The 23,138-nt window shown below is 41.9% G+C and overlaps 1 long non-coding RNA gene across 1 annotated transcript; it reads left to right on the forward strand.

Moving 5' to 3' along the window:
* Positions 1-7,960: 7,960 nt before the first annotated feature.
* LOC128626798 (uncharacterized) lies at positions 7,961-22,388 on the forward strand. The gene is made up of 3 exons (XR_008390864.1): positions 7,961-8,096; positions 9,143-9,313; positions 22,251-22,388. It is a non-coding gene; the product is annotated as an uncharacterized LOC128626798 (long non-coding RNA).
* The last annotated feature ends 750 nt before the right edge of the window (positions 22,389-23,138 follow it).

Genomic DNA, 23,138 nt, shown 5'->3' on the forward strand with positions numbered 1-23,138 from the left:
ATTATGTGAATTAACTCCGTAATCGCTCCGAGATTGGCCCCAGTGACACCGCCTGGCTGCCCGAGCCGGGGGCTCTCGGTGGCCTTTGCGTCCCCAGGTCCCCGGGGACGTCCGGGGACGGCCCGCGAGCTGTCACCCGCTCGCCGCAAGTCAGACGTCCCGCGGTTCGGTGGAGCCTTTGACACGTCTCCCCTCCCACCCCTCACTTCCACACCGCCCCTCGCTTCTCAAACCCTATTTTTTTTTTAGCACTAACCATTTTAAGTGCTAATTCAGCTCTAAACTCTCCTCTAATTAGGGAACATTAAGTCGCCCTGCACGGAAAGGTGGCGGAGCGACCCACTTTGCGGGCCGGACAGGGGGCGTCCGAAAGGAGGGATTTAACCGGCCTTCGCCCCGCCCAGCCGAGCGCGGTGCGCGCCGCAGACTCCGCCGGGGGCGCCACCCCGGGCGCCCGCGGTGGGCTCCTGGGGGCGTCCTGGGGAGCCGCCGCCCGTCCCTCGCCTCCGTTCCCCCTGCTGCCCGGGGCGGCGTCGGCCCGCGCCCAGCGCTGCCCTCGGGATGGAAACGTTCGTTTCTCCCACGCGCAGTTTTCGCGCCCCCGGCAGTTGAGACCCCTGGGCGCGTCCGCCGGCCGAAAGCACCCGGAGGCGGGCAGTGGCCGAGGCCGCGTGGACGAAGGGCCCTTCCACCCGGGCGTCCAGATACCCGGCCGCAGTGGGCACGCGGGAATCCGGACACACGGCCGGCGAGTCCCGGGACCGCGTGCGTGGCTGTCTCCGCGACAGCCTGGCCCTGGACCGTGGCGAAGGGACTCCGCGGGAGGGGGAGAAAGAAACACAAAAGCTACTTGAAGCACAAAAGCCTAACAGTGGGTCATTTGAAACAACCAAGGAATATCAACGAAATGCAACCTGCACCTACCCACAATCGTGTGTGGTTACAGGTTAGCTTGCCAGACTTCCCTTTCTAAATTCATTCCCACCCCCACACCTCCATTGGCCTGGCTTCAGCCACTAGATTTTGAAAAAAAAGTTCACAATGGAAGTTGGCTAATATCTCTTTATAGCAGATTTCTATTTAGTTTTTTTTAAATTACCCCTACTAGAAAAATCATAAATGGCATACTCATACAAATTGGTATTTAAACCTAATCCTGTAGCAATGCATTCCAAAATCTGTCAATTTCCATCATTCCAGAGAAATAGGGGTAATTTTAGGAAGTGAAATTAATGATCAAGATAATTTTGGAAAGGACCTACTGAGATTCACATTCCTTTACTCATCAGAAACTCTATGGCTGATGGTAACTGAAGAGCAAACCAATGACAGGCATATCCCAAGCTCCCTAGCATCCAGTTTGGGCAAATAGTCAGGGTTTGACTTTTCAGAGAAAGGGACTAACCTGTGTAGCAGATTCCCAAGAGTAAATAACACAGGCAGAGGAATCTTGGAAAGAACATTGAGTGAGCCAGTGAGTGAGTGAGTGAGCAAGCGACTTATCTTTCATTCCGTAAGCATTTGAACAAACCTTTCTGATAGGAAGGGTAAGAAAAAAATTAGGAAAGGGGTAGAATATGAAATAAATGTGTGGCTTCTGTCCTCACAGATCATCCAGTCTAGTGATGGAAGAGAAGAAAGTTTAAGCCTTAGCAAGGGTTAGGAAGTGTAAACACCGCAACATAGGATGTAAATATAATACAAGGGAACTTAGTGCTGGTAAGATTACTCCCAGTTAGAGGGCTGTACTGTACTAACGAGAATCTTGCCTTCCAAGTAAGGGAAGTAATTCACTAAAGGTTATCTCCTTATAAGACGATACGAATTTAGTGTACTGCCTCTTCTAGAACCTTCAGTATGTTTCCTCCTACCAGCTTTGTTACTTTCTTTCTTTTTAAATTTCTTAACCACGAGTTTTGGGGTCAACTCCTGTACAATGAGCTTGATCCGAGGTGACACAGTGAAAGGGAGTTCAACGTTATGAGCTAAATATGTTGTACTTATTACTTCTTTGCAGAAAGAATCTGGGTATTCTATGACAGGCAACACTCCATGTCAAATATATTGGTAAAATCATAATGGAAAAACAGAAAAAGAAAAAGTGAAAACTTGAAAAAGGGCAACTCTAAGAGTTAATATGATACTGAGATTGAGCTTCGGATTTGGCTCTGAGCTCCTTAGCAGCCAAGGGAAAGAGAGGAAAAACCCGAAGTGACATTGGTCTTGCTGCTGAAAAACGCAAGGAATGCCTGTTTGTTAACAAAACTAAACTGTAAATGAAAATTACCACGTAGATTAGAATATCATCAAAGACACGGAGGGATGTAACAGGCAGAGTCCTAATAGTTCTTTCTTAGAAAAGAAAAGAGGGTATCACATCCCTGTTGCAGCCTCCCATAAAAACCAACTCAAGTGAAAGTGAGTCTGCAGACTAAGTGTGTATAATTCAGTATTTAGGGGTTCACCTTGAACGTGAATAACATCCACTAGACAGTCTCCCCCATATATCACTTCTCTCAGCTGCTACCTTGATAAAAGCCAAATAATTTAAAATTAAGATGATCCTCTCTGTCAAAAGCCCAGAGTGTTGGCATTACTGTGGAGACTGTAGAGGACAGATTCACAGGGTTTGGTAAAAGAACTGAGCAAATGCCAACTGTGTTACCTTTTGACTGAAGTTGCAGAAACAAATCTATGAATTCACACAGGTGAAGACCACCCTAGTTTTCCTCAGAGTTAGGCTGCGGGGGCATCTTAAGGGTGAGCTAAAATTTTACTTAGGAAGTTGCTTTGAATGAGCTCCAGCATTTGAGTAAATGTTTAATCGAGTCCACAGGGCTCCATATTGTTTTGGCCTGGGAGATGTTCAAAGTTGGTTTTTCCTAGTCACCCAAAGTGGCTGTGGAAAGCATCAGTAGGACTCCCTCAGTACCTTGGACTGAATGGTGAGGCTTCTGAGTTAACTCAAAATAAATGAGTTAAGAATAGCTTCCATAAACCATGACTTTAATTTTATTTTGGTTGGTTAGACCATTACTTTAGAAAGTTATTAGATACAGCCACCACTTTCAGGGGGCCACTTTTGGTTTACGATAACAAAATATGTCATTAGACCATAAAAGGATATTTATCTTCCAACTTACTATGGCAGGGGACTTTTACCAGAGGGGCGGGGATCATCCTATTTTTTACTCCTAAAAGAATTTTTAATCTCACTGTTAGGCAGTGTTCCTGCTTGTCTTGAGTCATACAGGGTATGTTACAATACAGAATGTTTTTGAATCATTTTTATTGTGGTAAGAGGTACATAGCATGCGATTTACTATTTAACCATCTTTAAGTACACAGTTTGGTGGCATTAGGTACATTCACACTGTTGTGCAACCATCACCATCATTCACGTCCAGAAGCGGTTCATCTTCCCCAACTGAAACTGTCTCATTAAACACTAACATCCTATTTCTCCCTTCCCTAACCCCAGGCAACCACCACTCCGGTTTCTGTCTCTATGGATTGGACTACTCTCTATGAAGCAGAATCACTCAGTATCTGTTCTTTCATGACTGACTTATTTCACTTAGCATAATGTCTTCAAGGAAAATTTTTACTGTAAAAGAACATTAACTAATAATCTATGGTGAAATCATGCCGTGTGACTCCACCTGGTCCTATCCACAAAACAGAGAGTCGGCGCAACCTGCAAAGCACCTTCCACACAGCTTTCTCCCCAAAGCAATGAGAAGTGTGTCTGTGAACATAAAGAGACAGTAGCTACGTTTATAACCTACTTGCTCCTTAGGTATAATTGTCAGTCCAAGAGCACCCAGAATACAAAAAAACTGGAAAAAGTCTTAAAGGAATTATGCGAAAGTATTCTTGGGTTTGTAATTTGTGAGGTACAGAGAGGTGCTGACAGATCATTAGGAGTGTAAACAGACAGGATCCTAACATACGGTTGTTTAAAGTAAATAATTTGATAGACTGGCACACTTCAATCAGAACAGGCAAAAGTCAGTTCGGGGAGTGTTTCAGTCATCTGCTGCGAACAAATATTCCCTAAACCCAACAGTGTAACATAGCCATTTTACTTGGCTCACAGTTTAGTGGGTCAGGAGTACGGGGCTGGCTCTTCTGGGGCTTCTCATGTGGTTTCACTGAGAGGTCAGCTGGGACACATGGCATGGGTGGGTAGATGATGCTGGCAGGTAGCAGGGAGCTCAACTGGGACTGTCACTCTAGGGGCAGATGGGACTGCATTGTGTAGATTAAGATTAAGAGTGCTCCTGAAAGGCAAAAAGCAGATTTGGGCTTTTGAAAGAAGGGTGACAGAGGTCAGAGAGACAAGTTAGGAAACTGTTCATTCAATAAACATTCACTGAGTGCCTACTCTGTCCACACAAGGAGACACTGAGGGTCCAGCAAGGAGTCAACAAACAAAAATCCCTGCCTTTGTGGAGTTTATGTTTTACTGGGGAAAACATAATAAACAAAAAAGCACATAAATACATAATGCAAGTGCTACAAAAAATTATGAGGAGAAAGTGAAGTGATTGTCTGCTATTTTATGCAGGCTGATTAAGAAAGTCATCTCTGAAAAAGAGACATTCGAGTCAAGAACTGAAAGAGGGAAGGAGTGAGCTGTTCAGATAACCGGGGCCCAGGACTCCAGGAAGAAAGAACAAGCCATTGTCCTCAGAGAGAGGTGTGCCTGGCATGTGTGAGGACCAGCAAGAAGACGAATTTGCCCAGAATACAGTTGTAGGAGCCCAGCGTGGTAAAACTGGTGTGGAACTGGGAGGCCCTGACCCACTGGAGATGAAGTGGGAAGGAGAGGAGGACATGGAGCTTGCCATTTTGACAGGCTTGTTGGCCAGTTGGATCTGAGGAGTGAGAAATGGGAAGGAATTTTATGTGATTGCAGTATTTCTGCATTGGGAAAGTACATAGGCATGCCATTGATGGAAAGAGAGTACAGAAAGGGTAGCACACCATGAAATCATTTTTGATTAGTTGAGTCTGGTATGCTGGTGGAAATTCCAGTAGAAATGTGTGTGTGTGTGTGTGTGTTTGTGTGTGTGTGTGTGCACGCGCACGCACTGCAGGAGGAAGATGTGGCCCAGAGACGAGGTCAGCTTCAGAGTCTGGTCATTCATTCATTCATTCATTCATTTTTTATTGAGAGCCAAATACTGTATGAAGTCCTGGTATATAAAACAGACATAATCCCTGCCCATCTGGAGTTTACAAGTGGACAGACAAAAAGCAAATAAACAACAAAATAACATAATTACAACTTTAAACATGATACGAGGAAACAAATACAGTACTAAGAGAAGTCTAGAATGTCTTAGGAAAAGGCCTTCCTGAGGTTACATTTTTGCTCAAACCTTAAGGACAAGACAAAGTTATCCATACACTGTGTGGGGAAGAGCCTGTTTCAACACCTGAAGAGAAAGCCACAGACGGCATGAAGAAAGTACCCAAGGTGAACCTGGAGAAGTAGGAATAGACTAGGCCATACAGGTCTGGTAGGCACTGGCACAAACAAGTCTGAGCATTTTTAAGAATGGCAGTGACAGGATTCAATTTATGGTTTAAAAAAATCATCTTGTATATTTGTGTGGCAAGGGGGAGAGGTTGGGGAGAGGCATGGAAGACCAGAGGGAATAATGGAAACCAGGAGAAACCAGTAAAAAACAAAGCTGTAGCAGCAATCTTGGTGGAAGATATGGCTTAGATTAGGGTAAGACAGAGAAGGTAGAATTGAGAGATATATTTAGATACATTTGGAATGATTAAGATTTGGTGATGGATTGGGTGTGGGAAATAAAGAAGAGAGAATAAAATAATGATGCCTAGGTTTCTGCCTTGATTGATTAGGTGCTTATTGGAATTACACAATTTGTTTGGAGGAGAAGACAAATAAATTTTGGGAGATGTGAGTTTAGGAGTTCTTTTGTGTACCTGTCCCATTTGAGATGTCTGAGGAGCTGTCAGGTAGATAAAAGTGTAAGGCTGAGCTCAGGGGAGATATCTTCTCTGGGGATAGAACATTTGGAACCATCAGCACATAGATGGAATTAAAATCCACAGGCTATATAAGATCACCCTGAGACAAAAGAAAAAGAGAAAATAAAACCCTGGGAAATTTCAGCCCTAGGGCAGAGGAAAAGAGGACAGGATGACAACCAGGATTGGATATATTTAACTAACAATATGAATTCTTGAGGCAACTGGTTAGGGTAAAGATATATTATGACACCCCAGTAGAATTTTCCTGGATACCCTTTGAATATAATTCTGCTTCACATTGGCATATTTTTGTTGCAAGTCATATGCCCCATAAAAGCTATAGGGATATTTGTTATTAATCCAATTGTCTGTTGAATAAAAGAAAATAACAACTTTCCCCTCCCCCATGTCATGTCTCTAAATTTGCCAAATGGAAAACAAAACAAAAGTAGATAGGTTCTGAACAAGTAAAGAAATAAGCATGCAGTTTAAGTTCAAATATGCAAGAACTATCATTTCACAAACATTTCAAATATGGTTCTCTTTTCATTTTAAGGCCCCTTTGCTACAATACACTGCATTTGACAACTTTGTTAAGATACAACTGCTGCTGCAAATCAATCACTTTTCATTAAATGAAGACATTTTGAAACAAACACCAAGATGAGCAACTCCATTTAGGAGCAGAGAAAAGAAATCAGCTTTAAATTTTCTGTAAAGTAAAAGAGTGAGAAGTACATACTGCTCCCAAATCAAAAGGAGAAAAATAATTTCAGTTGTGTAGTCAGTGGTCCCATTTCACTCAGACATAGATGGATGACAGGGAAGAGGAAATTTGAACAATGTTTAGTTCAAATTTGAAATTAAAAAAGACCTAAAAGAAGGGACCGTTCCACCAGCACAAACCTTTTTGCCAGTGGTACCTTATTGGGCTCTCTCAGTATGATGCAACAAACCGAACACTGTTACCTGCAGCTCCCTAGGGGCATGCATTTGAACTGTGACTGAGCAATATAGAGTAGAGGTCTCTAAGAATGCCTACTGTACCTGAACAATGAGGATCACATTCTGTAAATGTCCTCTATTATCAGTTTTATCTCCTTCCCTTCAATGGCTCCATCTTTTTTTTTCATGCTCAAAATTTTCTGTGCATCATTTCCTGTTAATCCTGTTCAAATCTGTTCTTAATCACTAAATTTTAGGAATTCTGAACTTCCTTGCAGCCCAAGGTTCTATCTACCTTGAACGCTGAGAACATTCCAACATAAGACTGGGGGATAACTGGGTTTTAACACCCCTTCACCTCTTGCCATTGTGTACATTTTGGTGGGTGAGGTGGGGTACCCCCTTCAACATTTTACACACACACACACACACACACACACACACTCAGATGTAACTCTCATTCTCCCTGGGTCGGCAAATATTTTAATAGGCCCCTTTGAACAGATGTGACCTGCAGATTTATGCGATGACCCCATCGGAAATAATTTGGGATTTGGGGGAGAAGACTGCCTTCCTCTCCAGGAGAGCCTTTATTGTGTACTCTCTAGTTAATGAGCCTCTGGGCCTCAAACTGGGCGAGTTATTATCCGTGTCGGAAAGGCTGGAAGAAGAGAGAGTAGTAAGTTGCCAACTTCTCGGGCCCCGGGGCCATCGGTCCTAGCTTTCTCCTGGCCGGAGGGCAAAGGCAGAAGAACTGGGCTGGGGTCCACTCCGGTTCCCCAGCGGGTTTGCAGTGGGGAGAAAAGCAATCAATCTTGTCTGCGGCTGCGGTGCGCTTAACACTCCCTGCAGTGATTTGCAGCGGGCCTAGAGGTTGCGAGCTCCCCATTGGCTCGCCCGCGCGCGCCGCGCAGCCTGGGGGCGGGGCCAGGAGGCCGGGCTGGGCGGGGCGGAGGCTCCGTAAATTTAACTTCAAGTGCTCCCTTCTTGGGGGTCCCGCGTCTCGCTGAACTTTTTCTTTTAAGAACGGGCGGATGTCAGTGACAAGTTAATAGCTCTCGCTGCGCTCCAAGGTTAAACAGAACCTCATTTGTGCCCGGAGTCTCCTTCTACCGACCAGCCGGAGGCCGCCTGGGCAGGTACTCAACCAGCCAAGGTGCCTAGTGACATGGTACTTGCGGCTTCTTAGCTTCCGTCTCGCTGGGTTTTGGCCCGGTCCCCCAGACAGGTGTCCACCCGGCCCGGGTCCCGACTCGGGCCCCGGCCCAGACCTCTCCACACCCAGGTGGCGGGGTTCTGAGCGCCCCACCACACGTTCGCGCGCACCCATCGCGCGCACCCAAGGATCTTGCAGAAAGCACTCTTCCACACACCTAACTGCAGCATGTGCACACCCCACCCCCTTTCACACACACTCACCCCAGTCTCCTCCCTCAAACATACACTCACGCACCCCTGCCTCCTCTCTCACACGCGCACCCCTGCCTCCTCCCTCACACACACTAATCCCTGCCTCCTCTCACACATTCACCCCAGTTTCTTATTACACACCCTCAGGCCTCTCATACGCACTGCATTTGTCCATCTCCAACGTGTGCACACTCGTTTCTCGTTCTACCTTAGGCATCAGCCTGCGCCCTACGTAGGCCCAGTGCGCCTGCAGATTGCGGGAAGCAGGCGGAACCCCTTCCTCCCTGTCCCTCCATGGTACTCCATCTCCCTTCCAGATGCCCTGCCCAGACTTCAAAGGAGACTGGGCTGTTGGAGGCCCGCCTCCCGGGGTCCCGTCTGGCCCGGAAGCAGACCTAGGGGCCTGGGGCAGCCAGCCGGGATCGCGCCCCGGCGGGGAGGCCGGGGCCAGAGAGAGTGTGCGCCCCGCAGGTCTTTCGCGTGTCTGCTCGGACGGGCTCCAGGAGCCAAGCCTAGCAGCGACCACGCGCCGTGGCGGGTCGGGGAGCGGCCCACCGGCCCACCCGGGACGTAGCACCGGGCGCCCAGACCGACCCGCCAATGGCCTCGCAAGCGCGGGTCGGCCGGAGAGTCCTCGTTTTCACCGCAAGTGAAGCCTTAGCGATGAATGCGGATTCTTGGTGCCTAACTCCCTCTCCTAGAGAAAATGAGTCTCCCCTGAACCCTAAACCATATTTCCTTCCTTCTTTTTCTTTTGGACACCCCTTAATGACAGGCTCTAATCCTCGGATTGGAACTAGTACTTCTGCCTGGAAGATTTCGCTGGCTTTGCTAGTCCTCTCAGCCGTCCCGAAAAGCCAATCCGTTCTGAGCTACACTGATGGCGGGGCTGGAGGAGGAGGGCTACTTTCAACTTCTGGCACCACCTGGGTGGTCGCCATAAAAAGTAAGATTCCTTTACAACTATTATTCTCCACAACTTTATAAAGGCTATTTTGCATAGAATAGTTAGAGTAGCTTAAATAGTCTATTTTGGCATTGATCTTGCAGGGGTATAATAACTAGTATATGTATGTTCAACTGGACTATGAGGTGTTTTTTTTAAACACTATCTTTATTTTCCAGAAATAGATGCTCCAAAGAGTGATTTGTGAAACCGAGAGGCTGTTAAAAATAAATAAAATCACTGTGATTTACATGAGAAATTAGGAGATAGTAATTTCCACAACAGGTATGCTTAAGATTATTGTCCAGATTTATGTTTGTTAGTGAGTTTTTTTTAACCTCCTGATGCTGAGAGTTGCTGAGAGTCCACATGCAACCTTAAAATGAGGGAGGCCAGAGTAAAAATCAGTTCAGAATTAATCTAGCTATCTTTGTCTTGATAAGATAGGTGCCCACATAACCCTGAGTGCTTTTACATTGCATTCCAGGCCTGTTTCAAGATCCCAGGCTAAGATTTTTTTAGTATAGGGGTATGATACTCAGCAGAATGGCTCTAGAACCTAGTCCATACTAATAACTACCACATTCAGTTATGGTGAATTCACCTGGCCCAGCTTTTTAAATGAAGCTGTGCAAACACTTGATCAGATGCACTTAAAATGTTGTATAAAATTTTCTGAGAAGACAAAAAATGAAAGGAAAAAAGAAAAGAGGAGGGAGGAGGGAATCCCCCCAAATAATTTCACACCCTTTGAAAGAAAGTTAGATTTAGATCTTTAAAGCTAAACCAGACAGATCCTACACATCAAAGGAAGAACACAGAAGCCCTAAAACCATCATTAAATACCTCAGGTTTATATTGTTTTCCAGACTAACAATGCCAACTTCCCTTAATATATAACATTCTCTCACTTTGAATTGTCTTTATGACTTTTCTGACCCACCTTCAAACTCTACATGTAAGTGCTGAGCTGTGAACACAGGGCTAAACTGGATGCAGATTGTTCAGTTGTAGAAAATGGCAACATTTTTCAGTAAGAGAACTTTTATCCCATTTAAGGAAGGGCAAGGGTTAACATAACCAGATTAGCTTTTTAGAGCAATTGGAGGCAATATGGAGGCATACTTAATCTTAAGTGTAGAGAAATTCTATGACAGAGCATTAATGAACACAATAGTTCCTCCTGTGTATTGTTAACAATATAGACATTTTTCATTCAACAATAAAGTTTTGATATATACCCATTTCACACATGTAGATATTTATTTTAACTGCTGTGTAGTATTCCCTTAAATATTCCAGAATTTTTTTATCCTCACACATAGACATTTAGAGGGTCTTTTTTCTGTTAAAGAGAAATAATATAATAATGTCCTTGTAGTGTTCTCATGTTTGCTCATGAGAGTGTTTCTCTTACTTTGTCTCTAGAAATTAAATTGTTGGGATGTAGGGTTACATATCTTCATTTTTACTAGATATTACCAAATTGTTCTTCAAAATGATTATAACTATCTGCTTCTCTATTAACTGTATCAGACACAGACTTCCTACATCCTCAGCAGCACCTGGTGTTATCGAACTTTTATCCTTTCCCCCCAACCTCATGGATATGAAATGACATCATTTTCTTAATTACTCAATTCAAGTATTTAAAAACTCTCTAAACCAGTGTTGTCTAATAGAAAGTTCTGTGATGGTGGGAATGTTTTCTCTTTCGTGGGTTTCTCTCTACTTTAGTTAGTCCTCTAAACTAGAATTACATTTTTAAATTTTTACTTATTTTTTCTATTCTTTTAAAAAAGATTTTATTTATTTATCTTTAGAGGGGAAGGGAAGGAGAGAGGGAGAGAAATATTAATGTATGGTTGCTTCTCATGAGTCCCCCACTGGGAACCAGCCTGCAACCCAGGCATGTACCCTGACTAGGAATTGAACTGTAATACTCTGGTTCACAGGCCCGTGCTCAATCCACTGAGCTACACCAGCCAGGGCTAGAATTAATTTTTTTAACAAAGGAAATCTGATTATGTCAACCCAACAACTTTAAAATATGACAAATGCTGCAAAAGTTTAGATTACTTATAGCTATTGCCTATTGGCTGCACCAAATTACAAAGCATGGCAGTCAAGGGTTTTACACCTAGCCCTTCCCTGTAGATCAACTTTATCTCCAGTCCCTCATCCTACAAGCTGTATGCTGAACCTTTCATTCATCTCTACGTACACCATATGCTGGCTCGTCTCTGTACTTGCAGGACTGTCAGCTTGTTAGACCTTTTCTTCCCTCCCCTACTAGTCATGCTTCTTAACCTGTGTGTTCCCCCTACAAGACTGAATTTCATGAGGACAAAAGTGTTTTTCTTGTTCATTTCATTTTTGTCTTTTGAGTGCCTACCTTAGTGCAAGCCAAATAGCTGGGGCTCAGTAAATATTTGTTGAATATTTGCATGCATTAATGAATGAGTTGTTCTAGGAAGAGAAGGTGGCCTGAGGGAGAAAAATGGAAAATATAGTATTATAACTTTAAAATAATTGCTCTCTGTCTTAGCTTTTTTTTTTTTTTAACGGCTAAAACGGAATAACATAGGCTGGCTGGCTTATAAACAACAAATATTTATTTCTCTCAGTTCTGGAGGCTGGGAAGTCCAAAATCAAGGCATGGGCAGATTTGGTGACTATGCTTTCTGGTTCTTAGATGCTGGTCTTTTCATCATAACCTTATGTGTTGGAAGAGGCCCTCTCTCTTGGCCTCTTTTTTCAGGGCACTAATGCAATTATGAGAGCTCCACTTTCATAACCAGTTCACCTCCCAAAAGTGAGTAGTAGCATCACACTGGGCATTAAGTTTCAACATATGAATTTTAGAGGAACACAAACATTCAAGACCATCGCATACTCTATCAGCTGTAAGCTATGGGTATTTTGAAATAAGTGCTTCTTACATTGATTTATATTCTCTTCTACTAATCTTGTCATTTTCGTTATGGGTTAGTTTTTTTCTATTAATATAATGAAGAAAAAACTCACAACCTCTCAGAAAGAGTGGAAAGAAAGAATGGGGCAGAAAAAATATTTGAAGAAATAATAGCACCAAATCCCCCACATTTGCTTGTAAGAACCGTAAGACAAACAAAATTGATCTACATGTCCAAGAAACTCTGCAATCCCCAAACAAGATAAATACAAGGAAAACCACATTTCAGCACATTATAGTCAAATTCCTGAAAACCGAAGACAAAGAGAAAAAAAAAAACAGCCAGAGTGGGCAGAGGGCATTATGTACAGGGGAATGATACAAATGATGGCTAACATTTCACCAGAAATAATGAGGACATAAAATGAGTATATATTACTTTTATAATATTGAGGGAGGAGGAAATGAATGAGGAAGAGGCAGGAAAGAATAACGGTGGGGCAGCCAAATAGAAAGTAAACTTCTAGATACTACAAGTGGATTTGAGGGTGCCTCATATTACCAGCTTGGCTTCTCTATCTAATCTAGAGAATATAAAGGAAGTAACATGTAGGAAACCCTACCCTCTAGGAGCTAATAACATCACTAGTAGTGTCTGATTAGTTATAATAAGGTCAAAGAAAGAAGAGACAGAGGTAAACTAGAGTAGCTGTACAAGGCTGGAAGGGGGCAGGTGGAAGGAAAGATTAATCTGGACTCGAAGAATACAGTCAGATTGGGGTAGAGATGGCACTCAGCGTAGGAGACCAGCACCAGCAAAGAAAAGTAGAGGAGAGGGCAAGGTATTTGCAGGAATCTGACCTAGATGGAAGCAGGCAGGGAGGAGTGAGTGAAAAGAGTAGGGATAACCGTGCCTTATTTTCTCCCATACCTTTGATTGTCTGTATGGAGCTACAGGTATAGGATGGGGAGTAAATGTTGAGGCTCTGAAGTCAGACCACCTAAGTCCAAATTCTTCTTTTAATACTTACTAACCAGCTGCCCAGGCAAGGCACTGAATCTCTTGGGTTTTTTCCCAGTTTCTTAACTTGTAAATGGATAATAAGACTATTTGTATCACAGGATTATAGTGAGGATTGAATCCAAAAATATGGGTAAAGCTCTTAGAACAGTGCCTAGAATATAGTAAATGTTTAGTAATGTTTGCTATTGTTACTAAACAGGGATATATATATATATATATATATATATATATATATATATATATATATATAAAATATCTATCTAGCCCCAAGAGATTTTACCTATTTTTCAAATATATGTCATTCTACACAGGAATCCCTGATTGGGAGATATTATAAGTTGTGGTACTTTCTGGAAGAACCATAATTGACTTAAAAGTAAATTAAGATGTCTACATAAGTGGGAAAGGTCAGCTTCTGGGACTTTATAGAGTCAGGAGTGAATGTAAGATCTTTGGTCTAAAGGTTTAACTGATTTCTCTCTTATCTTATTAGCTGAATGGGCATTTAATCCATTCCAGGGTTTTGAGAACTGATCCTATTTCTAAGATGTAGGTAAATAAGTGGTACATTTTATACCGAATTATGCTTTCAACTTATCTGTGGAAGTGTTTGGAGACAAAAGGGATTAATGGTATACCAGTCAAAACCAAAATTAAATGATCACTTTCCATGAGAGTTTGAAGATATACAAGGTGCATTATGCAAATAAATACACCATCCAGTGTAGGGGAAATCTATTACCAACATCTCTCAAGCCTCTTCTCCCAGAACTGCATAAACTATGTGAAAGTTTTACCAGGTACAGAGGAGAGGAAGTGATTGATAAACACACACTTGCAATAGACACAATGACCTTTTTGTATAGGGCTGCTGCTTTTGTTAGCCCTAAAGCTAAATAGATTGAGTAATTTTGATCAAAAAGCAACCATATGAGCTAGTATAAAGAAAAAAAACTAATAAGATTCTGGTGAAACACACTACCATAAAAACTTTGAGACATCTAGCCAAGATGGAGACATAGGTAGCTACACTTGACCTCCTCATTCAACCAAAAGAAGGACAAGAACAAAGTTAAAAACAAAAGCGACTAGAAATGTAGGCTTTCCATACAGAAAATTGAACTGTATGGAAGTCTGACAACCAAGGAGTTAAAGGAGAAACATTCATCCAGACTGGTAGGAGTGGGGAGATGGGCAGCTGGAGTACCTAGGACTTGGGCAAGGTAGTGGCTAGAGGACCAGGTGATCCCACATTTTCATGCAGATAAACTGGGGGGAATAATGGGAGTGAGACACACCGTGCAACCCAGGGTTCCAGTGTGGAGAAATGAAGCCTCAAAACCTCTGCCTGTAAAATTCTGTGGGGGTTGCAGTAGCAGGAGTAACTCCCATCCTCACAGGAGACTTTGTTGGTGAGACCCACAGGGTCCTAGAATGTACACAAACCCACCCACTTTGGAATCAGCACCAGAAGGGCCCAATTGGCTCGTGGGTAGCAGAGGAAGTGACTAAAAGCCTGTGAGAGCTAAGCAACTGGCACTGTTCCCTCTCAGACCCCTCCCCCACATACATCGCCACAACACAGTGACATGGGTTGCTGTGCCCTGGCCAATACCTAAGGCTCTGCCCCTTACAATGTAACAGGTGAACCAAGGCAAAGAAATATGGCCCAAATGAAAGAACAGAGCAAAACTCCAAAAATAGAGCTAACCAATAAAGAGACAGCCAACCTATCAGATGCAGAGTTTGAAGCACTGGTAATCAGGATGCTCACAGAAATGGTTGAGTATGGTCACAAAATAGAGGAAAAAGTAAAGGATATGCAACTTGAAATAAAGAAAAATATACAGGGAACCCACAGTGAAGGAAAGGAAACTGGTACCCAAATCAATGATTTGGAGCAGAAGGAAGAAATAAACATTCAACCAGAACAGAATGAAGAAACAGAATTCAAAAAAAAATGAGGAGGGGTTTAGGAACCTCCAGGACAACTTTAAACATTCCAACATTTGAATTGTAAGAGTGCCAGAAGGAGAAGAGGAAGAGCAAGAAATGGAAAACTTATCTGAAAAAATAATGGAGAACTTCCCCAATCTGACAAAGGAAATAGAAGTCCAAGAAATTCAGAGAGTCCCAAAGAAGTTAGATGCAAGGAAGCACACAACAAGGTACATCATAATTACATTACCCAATATTAAAGATAAGGAAAGAATCTTAAAAGCAGCAAGAGAAAAAAAGACACTTACCTACAAAGGAGTTCCCATAAGACTCTTTAGCTGATTTCTCAAAAGAAACCTTGCAGGCAAGAAGTATTCAAAGTGATGAAAAGCAAGGACCTACAACCTAGATTACTGTATCCAGCAAGCCTATCATAGAGAATGGAAGGGCAGATAAAGTGCTTCCCAGACAAGGTAAAACTAAAGGAGTTCATCATCAAGCCATTTCTATATGAAATGTTAAAGGGACTTACTATCTTAAAAAAAAGTAATGATCAAAAATATGAACAATAAAATGACAAACAACTATCAACAACTGAACCTACAAAAACCAAAAACTAAGCAAACAACTAGAAAACAACAGAATCACAAAAATGGAGATCACATGGAGGGTTATCAGCGGGGAGGTGGGTAGGATGGGGGGAAAGGTACAGAGAATAAGCATAAGTGGTAGGTACAAAATAGACAGGGGGAGGTTAATAATAGTATATAGGAAGTGGAGAAGCCAAAGAACTTATATATATGAACCATGGACATGAACTAAGGGGGACTGGAATGTGGGAGCAGGGGCGTTCAGGGCAGTGGGGAATAAAGGGGAGAAAAAATGGGACAATTGTAACAGCATAATCAATAAAATATAGTTTTAAAAATGCTTAAAAATTTTTGAATTGTCAAGAGTTACATGTGTTCTTCTCTTGGATTGTAGACTGAAATGTTATGAAGTCTGGTCACAGGATGGATTTAATGATGCCTTGGCAAACCTGAGTTCTCCTCTTATTCCTCAGGAATCTTTTGGGATTAGTTGGCCCCCAACCTAAATGATGCCATTGCGATTGTATTCTTTGGGGAGCACCACTGAAATGAGCCAGGCTCATTTTGGCACCATACCCGAGTCTCAGCTTCCTAGTTTCCGTTCTTTCTCTTATCTCTTAGGAGGCTTGGCAGTCTTATATGCCAAGTAGTGTCCATACAGAAGCCTGTCTTGGTAGTGCTGTCCCAGGAATTCCATCATCACTCCTTCAGTGCTCATTGCTGAAAGTTGGGTAGAGCCCAACACAGGTGACAGGGACATATCGGGGCACAGGTGCTGAGAACCAAACAACCTTCAACAGCCTGTGGGGCCTCTCCGATGTCAATATCATGCTTCTCCGGTGAGCTGGTAGGCATGGAACTTTTATTTTGCTGCAAAACATAAATGCTTACTTGACGTTTAAACTGCCTCTCGTTCTGGGCAGTCATGGCCCCTGTGATTTAGATATGAAAAGTTTTATTTCTGAATTCTTTCTGCTTTATTGTAATTGCTTGAATATACTTAACAGCCATATTTCCAGAGACAGGCTGTGTAGTCAAGTCTCTCCTCCCCTAATGCATGTACAGCCCTTTCTTTATTGAGGAGCCTAATGTCCACCTTCTTACACAGGCAAACTTCTCACTTTCAGTGCTTTTGGAAAACACAGGGTATTTGTCTTTATGTAAAACGATGTCAGGCACCTGAGCCTTTAATGGATTTTGAGACTCTGCAATTCTGTGGGTGGATGAAGGGCACTGTGCTGTGAAATAATGCTTTGAATCCTTAAGGTTAAGAATTTTAATACGAAACAACTGTCAAAGGAGCTTACTTTCTGAATTTGTACCACAGTTTTATTTTGAAAAATGAATTTTTGCTGAAACTGGCCAGTTTTGATGATGGTAGGGGAAAGGGGCTGTTTTAAGTGTCTGAGCAATACTGAAAAATAAGTGAACACTCTAAAAGAGAAAGGATATGCTCTCTCTGGTGAAGAAACAGAACTTTCCGCCATCCCTCTAGGCCAGTGTTTTTCCTGCTCTGCAGCACTCTTGTAAATTTGTAAATTTGCCACAGCTTACTTGTAAATTTGCCAGGGTGGCAGGGACGCATGACTCTTAGCTGGGAGGCCTGCCAGCTATCAGAAGCCCCCAACTCTTAGAAGGGAGGAGGGGGAGGGTGCCCAGAGACCACCCCAGGTTGTATTTATTTGGGGGGTACTCGCTTGTACTGATAGCAACTCTCCCTAGACAAATGCAGCCCACATTGGAAGAATGTCTTGCTGAGAATTCCATCAACTCCCCAATATCAGATCTAACACCTTATAAAATAAATCCTTACATTATAACAAAAGTAAGTACAACCTTCCTATCTGGCCTTATATGTCACCCCTCTTTCAGGTTCTTCTGTGTCTGAATCCATCTCACCAGAAACCCCTTGTTTGTTCTCAGTAAGCAGAAACCCATCATTCTTATGCGTTTTATTGATTTTCCCTCTGTTCACAAATCTGCCTTCATTCCTCTTCATTCCTGGTTACCTCATTGTCCCTCAGCCTCTAAAGAATCATCTCACACCCACAAGTCAGACAGATTAATGTCCCTATTTCCCAAGGTGTGTGTTTGGTCTGATTCCAGCTGACCACTGGGATTTTGAGCAAAGACCTTTCCCTGAGGGAAACTCCCTCCCTTTTTGTACTAAATTTATGCATATTCCTGATCCGCAGTCTGAGCCTGAAAAAAAAAACTATTTAACTTTCCAAATATTTCTGAGAAGAAACCTAACACTCTCTTATCATACTAAAACCTCCCTTGAACCTTTGAACCCTGTAAGGGAGTATAGGACCCATTACAAATTTGGGATGATTTGTGTTGCATTATTAGGGAATTTTAAATCAGTATCTCTCAACCTGGGTGATTCAATCAGTGGGCTGCTAAACTAAATGTAGATGAGAGAGCAGCTGGCTTCCTCCACTCCTTTGCCATGCCCACCGAACTCGCCACCTAGAATCTGCCATAATAGGAACTCAGAAGAGCAAAGCAAATTTGCCAGTGGTGGCTGACAGATGGGCTTTGGGGAACAGAGAGGTAAGGAAGTGTTTTGTCTTCTTGAGGAAAGCAGGGGAGAGAGAAACAATTCTAGAATAGACCACTACCATAACTTGTATTTTAGAGATGCTATTCCAGCTGTCATAGTTTTGTTGGGCAGTCAGAGTGACATGCTTCTTTACAAAAAAAAGTTACCCTTTGTCAGTTTCGGAATAGCTTTCAGAGAAAAGGTTGTCTAAACATGTTTTAGTTTTGTTGACATCTATGATGCTTCAGGATCACATGCATGTCACGACATTCACCACATCATGACTTTTACTTAGAGAAATACCAAAAATGAATAGTAGCAGCATGTCTACATAGGGAGAATTCAATGTCAAAGTACCTAGGGCAGTGTACCCCTTTTGTCCCCTTGTTATCCTCTCCTCTCTTCCCTCCTTCTCTCCTTTTTTCCTCCCCCCAACGAGAAAGAATCTTCCTTTCTCATGTGCTCTGTGCTCATTGACGCAAGGGATTGGGTCATGCTTACTCTGGTGACGATAAGTGGTAAGCATCAACACAACCCAACTATCTCCATGCATGGAAGAAAAGAGTTCCTTACAATACAAGTATTGGTAGAGATGTCATTTGATGTAGCCACAACAAATGATTAATTGAATTTGTGTCTGTGCATAACTTTATCTTAAATTCAGGCACCCATTTTACCTTCCTTGCATCTGTTTAATAAAGTAGCTATGTCATCTTAAGAAAAAACATAGGTTTTTGAAACATGCATTCAAGAATAATGTCAGAATAGCCCTGGCTGGTGTAGCTCAGTGGATTGAGCACAGGCCTGTGAAGCAAAAGGTCGCTGGTTCTATTCCCAGTCAGGGCACATGCCTGGGTTGCAGGCCAGGTCCCCAGTAGGGGGCACATGAGAGGCAACCACACATTAATGTTCCTCTCCCACTCTTTCTCCTTCTCGTCCTCCTCCTCTAAAAATAAATTAAAAAAATATTTTTTAAAGTATAATAAAAAATAATGTCAGAATAAAGGAGATGAAGCATATGCAGTTTTTCTAATATAATAGAGGATGCAAATAATCAAATTGAGCAGGTTTGGAGTCTTCTTGTTTCTAAATTATCCATTTCATGATAGTTTGAACTTTTCAAGATGGCTGCTGAGCCTTCTCCCATTACATGTATACTTCTCGAAACATTATGTTGACAATCCTCTGACACAGAGGAGAAGTTTGTGTCCACTCCTTTGAGAGGGTCTGTGACTGACACAAGTACAATTATGTGACTTCCAAGGCTAGCCACAGGAAGGGATTGACCTAGTTTCTACTTGGTTTCCTTAAGACACTTGCTCTTGGAACCCTGCCACTGTGCCGTGAAGAAGCCAAAGCAGCCACAGAGAGAAGCCACATGTAGGTACTCTAGTTGACAATCCAGCTGTGGTCCTACCTTTCACCCTACATCACTCACCAGTCATGTGTGGGATTGAGCCTTCAGATGATTTCAGCCTCTAGGAGTCATCCCCAAATCTGAGTCACCTAGCTCCAGCTTAGAACAAATATATACTTGTATATTTGTTGTTATAGGCCACTAAATTTGTGATCGTTTCTTATGCAGCAATAGATAATTCCAACCCAGAACTCTCTCCTCCCAGTGAGAGTTTCTCTTGGTTTATAAATATCACATAAAAACATCCCCATATAATGAAACCATCTGAACCAGAATCTTGATTTCTTAAGATTTAGCATCAGGAAAAAGTGAAAGTCCCATGTAAAATGAGTATCATGGACTAAGAAAAAGAAGAATAAGAGCAAATGCAGGTACCATTAATAATGCTGCAAAGGTTCTCATTCCTGGGTACCTATAACTCACCATCCAGTGTACTAAAGCAGAGATGAATTGGGAAATGTTTTTTGAGAGAGGTAGTTGATTTCAAAAGATCAGAAGAAGGGGGATCTGAAGAAAGAAGAATGGACAGGCTCTCAGAATGTGACATGAGCTAAATCATGGACTTGGGATGAGTCTGGTATCCCAGAATTTCAGAATTCCAAGATTCTAAGAGGCCAATTAGATTTGTTCTAATTTTGATTTGACCACTCGGCTCGAATTCCTGAGTCTCTCTCATCTGCAATGTATCAGAAAAGTTAGTGTCTAGTGTCTGTTCAAACATTTCTGATGCAAGGGAGAGCCACCTTAACTTCCTGAAGAAGTTAGCTATTAGAGACTTCTTCCTTAGGTTAATCTAAAATCATCTCCATGCAACTTTTATCTTTTGGTTTTATTGTGAGGTTGCATCTTTCATTGGAGGTTTGATTCTAAATCCAGTGTGAGGCAACAATTTCCTATGGCCAAATTTGGTTTTGAAAGTCTCTCAGGAGAACACTCTGTCATTAGAATTATGATTTCTCAACCAGCATTCTCTCCAGGGTTGAAACTGATCACTGTAAAGTCGTTGGCTTGTGTATAGGAGAAATATGTATAAAAATATGCATTTTTCAAGGTTAGAGTTCCACTCAGACTGGGGAAATGCTCATACTCTGAGAGGCAAAAGGGTCCTAAATTGGGTTTTCTCACTTCCTGTTTCTCGCTGATTTGGTGACATAGTTATATCTATAAAGTAGACTCAGTGAAGGAGCCAGCTGTTTAGATTGTACAGGGTGAGGCAAAAGTACTTTTATGGTTGTTTATATGGAAAATAATATAATAAATAATAATATAAACTGTATTTCATGTACTCTCAACTATAAAGCTACTTTTGCCTCACTCCATATGTTTCCCTTAGAAATAATTCTCTCAGATTTCATATAACTGAATTGTGTTCATTAAACACATATATGGCATAACATCCCTGTAGGCCTGTTTACTAAAGCTACATAAGGCAAGTCTAATATCTTCTTCATGAAATCCTTTAAAGAAAATTATTAGAACTCTTGAGACTGCTCCACATGAGACATCAACATTCCTTCAAATGTTTCTCATATTCATTTTGAGGCACCCGCTCTCTCATATTTCTCCTCCAAACATGTCTCCTTAAGTATAAATCCCAGAACTGATCAAACTGCCCATGTGCAGTTAGGTCAGCACAGTATAGAGAGGCGGACACACATATTGTTCTAAATACTGACTTGTTACCCCAAAATTACATTTGGGTTTTTGACAACCATGTCCCATTTTTGAATTATATTACCAAAATCCAAAGTGTTTTTAAAAATTGAAAAGTAGTCAAACATGTAGAAGATAAAATAGCAGACACCCATAACTCATCAATAAGATCAACAGATGTTAGCTTGCCTCTTTCTTTATATGTGTTTTTATTTGCCCACATCTCCCATCTGCTATATTTTACACCCATATAACCACACTATGAAGAGTAACCAATTCAGTAACTATTTATTGAGTCCCTACTGTGTCCTCTTTGATCTTAACATTGCAGTTGAAATGGACTATATATTATCTCATCATCACATTAATCACAGATTTGATTCAGGGCTCTTCATGTACAACATTTGTTGCAACAATGAATGGGATAGGGCTGATGACAGAGCCCTGTGACCCACCACTGACAATCCTCTAGACTGACTGAAGCATTACTGCATTTCTGGGACCCTCTCCTTCCTTTATCTGACTAACTTGCTACATTAATGTGCCCTTTGAGACTCAGTGCCACCTGCTCCAGGAATCCTTCCCTCCTCATTACCTTCTCAGTTAAGTGCCCCACCTTTGAACATTTCCTTATCATACTACCAGTGCCCTATTGTAATCACTGGTACTTATGTTTCCCCCCATCTTTAAGTTTTTTAATGGCAAAATGTCTGCATATTTATTTTTATATTCTTAACCTTTTTCAGTGTGCCAGAACTTAAAAAGTGCTAGCTCATAGGAGGTACCAAAAATGCTTGTTAAATAAACATGTAAGAATAAAACAATTTAGTCAAATATTTCTTCCTTATTTTTACAGGAATACTTTCCACAATATCCCCAATAGATCATCACTTCTAACCGCAGAGAATTTGCTAGCCCAGAGGACAACCCATTCCTTATTTAAATGGTTCTGGATTTTGAAAGTCTTTTCTCATATTAAACCCCAAATCCGTTTCCTGTACCAACACTGTAAGTTCTTATTATAAATAAATTGAGTCTCTTTTCTGAATGTCCAGGATTCTTTTATGGCACTCACTTGGGTAACTAAGTAGTTATTAGTGAGTATGTTTTACATATAGCTAGCAGAGCTGAAGAAATTATTTTAGTGCTCAGGACTGAGGCACTTTCTGTGGCATCCCATTAAGGATTTCTACCCTGAATTCTTTCCAGAAGCTAATTGGGGCTGTGAAGACCACAGAGCACAGGTGTTCCATGTTCTATACAGCTCACATTCCTATGTAAACATGCCACTACTTTCTCGAGCATCGCAAACTCCTGGGTGGTCTTATGGCTGCCTTCAAAGGGAAACAAGTTGGAATTTTCTCAGATTGCTAATCATTTGAGGACCTGGTTAGCATACAACTAGGCTATATTCTGGAATCTCTATTTATTGACTCCACAAGTTCACACCTGAGAAAAACCAAAGTGACTAACTGTGGCCCCAAAGTTGATGGAACAGCCAAAGGGTTGTAGGGAAAACAAAATTTAAAGAAACAGGTAATTCCTATACTCGGATCAATGCCTTTCTATAAGTTCTTGATCATAACTGTTACTTAACAAGGCAAAAGCAATTGACATTATTTCCTGCATATATGGAAGCAAAACATTTCCTTGAAATTTAGATTTTACCCCACAGGTTGTAGATTTTTCGAATGGTGATCAGCAGACATAATAGAGCATTCATCCTTCTCTTCCTAGAGAATGT

This window comes from Artibeus jamaicensis, unplaced genomic scaffold (genome assembly GCF_021234435.1).
Source record: "Artibeus jamaicensis isolate MK-2021 breed Jamaican fruit bat unplaced genomic scaffold, CSHL_Jam_final contig_233, whole genome shotgun sequence".
NCBI lineage: Eukaryota > Metazoa > Chordata > Mammalia > Chiroptera > Phyllostomidae > Artibeus > Artibeus jamaicensis.